Source organism: Nicotiana tomentosiformis, chromosome 1, assembly GCF_000390325.3.
Source record: "Nicotiana tomentosiformis chromosome 1, ASM39032v3, whole genome shotgun sequence".
Taxonomy (NCBI): domain Eukaryota; kingdom Viridiplantae; phylum Streptophyta; class Magnoliopsida; order Solanales; family Solanaceae; genus Nicotiana; species Nicotiana tomentosiformis.
Genome location: NC_090812.1, coordinates 138,298,315 through 138,302,485, shown reverse-complemented (window position 1 = coordinate 138,302,485; position 4,171 = coordinate 138,298,315).

The window sequence follows — 4,171 nt, the reverse complement described above, 5'->3', positions numbered from 1 at the left end:
CGACTTTAGCAAAGAATTGAAAATTTGCTCCAAAAGGTCGACCCGGGCTCACGTCTCGGAACCCGACCAAAATCATAAAATCTGAATACACATTTGATATCAAGTCCAACCATACACGAATTACTCAAATCTGACCTCAAATCACCTTTCATATCCCCAATATTTAGCCTAGGAAGTTTTCTCATTTTTCCCCAAATTTCAAACTAAAAATACTAATTAAATGATGAAAACAACAATAGATTCATGGGAATTAATCAAAAACGAGTCAAGAATCCTAACCCAAATGTTTCCTATGAAAATTCTCAAAATTTTACCTCAATCCGAGCTCTCTAGGTCACACAATGAATTATGAAATCAAACCCTCGAAGATCCTATTTTCTGCCCAGTGAATCCGCATCTGCGAACCTTACTGCCGCACAAGTGGCTCCGCACCTACGAAAATTCCATCGCAGATGCGGTTCTCACTTAGCCCACCAAACTCCGCTTCTGCGGACAAAAATGCGCATATGCGCTCCCGCTCTTGCGGAAGGGGATCCGCTTCTGCGACCCTAGGCTTGGCTAGCCTTTCCGCTTCTGCGCTTCCTAAATCTCACGTGCAAGTCCACTTCTACAGAACTCTGACCACATCTGCGGTCCCAGCTGGGCAGGCCACAATTCGCTTCTGCAATCAACTCTCTACATTTGTGAGTCCCTACCTGGGGCCAATTCCTCCGTAGGTGCGATGACACTAGAAGGCTGGAATCTCAGCAATTGCACAAGTCCAAAATTTGTTTCGAAATCAATCTGAATCACACCCGGGGTACCCCGGGACCCCATTCGAATATACTAACAAGTCCTAATAAATCATACGAACTTAGTCGTTCCTTCAATTCACATAAAAAAATGTTGAAACCAAGAATTGCGCATTGATTCAAGGCTAATGAACTTTAGAACTTCTAACTTCTACATTCGATGCCGAAACTTATCAAATCACGTACGATTGACCTCAAATTTTGTACACAAGTCATAAATTACATTACGGACCTACTCCAACTTCCGGAATCGGATTCCTACCCCGATATCAAAAGGTCCACTCCCAGTTAAACCTTCCAAAATCTTCCAACTTTCCAACTTTTGCTAATTAACTCTGAAATGGCCTACGGACCTCCAAACCAACATCCGGATACGCTCCTAAGACAAAAATTACCATACGGAGCTATTTGAACTGACCAAACTCCATTTTTGAGTTGTCTTCACACAAGTACGACTATGGTCAACTCTTATGACTTTAACTTCCATTTTTAGGGACTATGTGTCCTATTTCCTCTCTGAAACTCTCCCGAACCCGACATCAAGTACATCGGCAAGTCAAGTAGCCATAAAATGAGATGGAGGGAGAAATAAATAGGGGATCGGGGCTAATAGTCTCAAAACGACCGGCCGGGTCGTTACAATTCTTCACGTTCACAGATATATGATCACGTTCGTGATGCTTGAGTTGTTTGTCTATTACGTTCACAAGTAGAAGTCCGTGATCGCGTAGTATGGTTGGAGGTGGATGGCTCATTGGCTTATATGTTTGCGGTAGGGGGCTCGCATTCGCGCTTCCTTAGTTCGATGGCATTCGCGATCGGGTGGAGCAAATGCGATCACGAAGTCCATTTTTGGGCAGTGCTGATTTCTTCTTCTCGGTCACGATGGTTTTTCCGTGATGTGTTTCACTAGGCAGTATTATTTAAGTATTCGATTTTGAGGGTTGTGGTTATTTTATCACATTTTTGGTTATAGAGCTCATATTATAGCAATTTTGGAGGAGAGTTTTATGATTTGGATTGGGGTAAGTATTCTTGACTCAGATTTAGTTATTATTCATGATTCCATCTTTATTTTAGCATTTAATTGATGAATCTAACTAAGGAAAATTGGTGATTTTAGTAAAAAAAAAAAGATCCTAAATGAATATATTAGATTTGAGAGTCAAATTAGACTCGGATTTAAAAATCAAACACCTATGTAGACTCATAGGGCTATAGATAGTCAAGATATACCCTTTGACTCGGGTTTTAACCGGGCAAGTCTTGGGTTGACTTTTGTCGACTTTTGAGAAATTTGTGTAAATATCGTAATTTTATTAATTGAAATTGGTTTCTTTTGCATTGTTTGATGTTATTAAGTCAATTTTGGTTAGATTTGAGCCGAGCGAAGGTGAATTTTAAAGGAAACAATATTTTTGAGTATTGATTTGAGGGCTTTTGAGGTAAGTATCTTGCTTAACTTTGTGTGGGGGAATCACATCTTGGGAATTGATCTACTTTCATTATTTGAACTATGTAAAAAGACGTGTTCATGAGGTGACGAGTATGTACATGGGCTTATGTGTGGAAATTGACCAGATTAGACCCTTAGGAATTGAAATTATTGTTATGTAAAGCATATGTCATTGTTGATTTACTACTCATACTCTTGTATCGATGTTATAATTCTTGTATGGACTTACTTCCCGTACTCTTGTGTTTTTGTTGTAATTCTTGTATTGATTTTTTTCCCGTACTCTTGTGTTGTTGTTATAATTCTTGTATACATTATTGTCGAGCTGTGGGCTATATATTATTATGGCATTGGTATTTTTGTTTGAGAAATGTTGTGTCATACGGGCACGTGGTGTGCGGTTGATTGTGTATTGTGATTAAGATGCGCAAGCGGCAGCATAAGGATGATGTGTATATTGATGCGCATGCGGCGAGATAAGGGGGATACATATGCATGTGGTGCAAGGAGAAATACTTCATTGGGATTCACGCGCGGCGAGATAGGGGGTTATGTGATTATGATATCTGGCATATCAGAGTGACTCTTATTGTTATTTTTGTGTTGGAACGGTTTGTTACTTCTTGTATGTGTCATGCACATTATGTGATGTGTTGTGTTGTTTCAATTTGCTAATATGTGCCTCTATTACTATTTGATGGATTGGTTGTCAAGATGGATTTGCCTATGTAGAGTTATTATCTCTTATTTTGTTGAGTTGTTAGTAACATAACGGATGTAAATAAAGAAATTGTAATCATGCTTTACTTTAGTTGATTTTTGATGAATTTTAAAATATGGAAATTGTTATTATCTTTACTTTATTTGATTTTTGATAAATTATAAAATAAGAAAAATGTTATCATGCTTTACTTTATTTGATTTTGATAAATTCTTTTTGAACATTTTATTTGTAATTGACACGAATACGAAATATGTGGTGGCACGAGGTATTTGCCGTGTGGTTGTGGTATTTGTTGAGGCACAAGTTCTTTGCCATACGAGTATGACTTATGTTGTGGAACGAGATCTTTATCGTGTGAAGGTGATTGATAGTGTGGGCACGAGGTGCCATGTGTATAAGATTTGTGATTTGTGACGTGTGAATTGTGATTATGAGGTGTGTGTTAGGTATTTGTCATGATTTTCTTACCTTATTTGATTTTATTCTCTCTTGAAGGAAAGGACAACACATTTACCATAATTAAGCTTTTCTTTTCCTATAAGAAAATTATAATTCTTCCATGTTTTGCTAGTCCCTTTTCTTGTAGGAAAAGGTTTGGACTTCTATAAATTGAGGATCCTTACTTCTCATTTAGTAGCATCCACAATGTAGCCATATAGGGTTGGAGAGTCTTGTTTAAGTGGAGGAGTGTTTAACGGGACAAGTGTTAGTGTGTCACTTTTAACGGGACAAGTGTTAGTGTGTCACTCGTGTTTTCCTCTTCATGAGGTTATTCTCTTGGTATTTTGTATTCTCTTTTTATATAGTGGATTGCTCATCTCCACCGTGGATGTAGGTCAAATTGACCCCATGTTAAATGTTTGTATCTCTTTATGTATATTTCTCTTTTGTTATTTGATTTATCGTCGTTAAAGTTTTACCTTACTAGCTTCCGCAAGACACCTTATTTTTTCGGTCCTAACAAGTGGTCTTAGAGAAAGGATCAAGACAGGTTCATCTTGGTGGGCTTTGTTCTATCCGCAACCTATTTGACGGTGATCATGATTTTTGTCTGAGAAATTTGACCGGAGTTTTGCTCACATTGCGACAAACATTGCGGTGGAGATCTGGAGATGCAACCTATTGAAGGTTATGTGAAGAAGATGGATCAAGTTTATTTGTTAGAAAATTCAGGCCAAGGGGGAGAATTGTTAGGTGTTT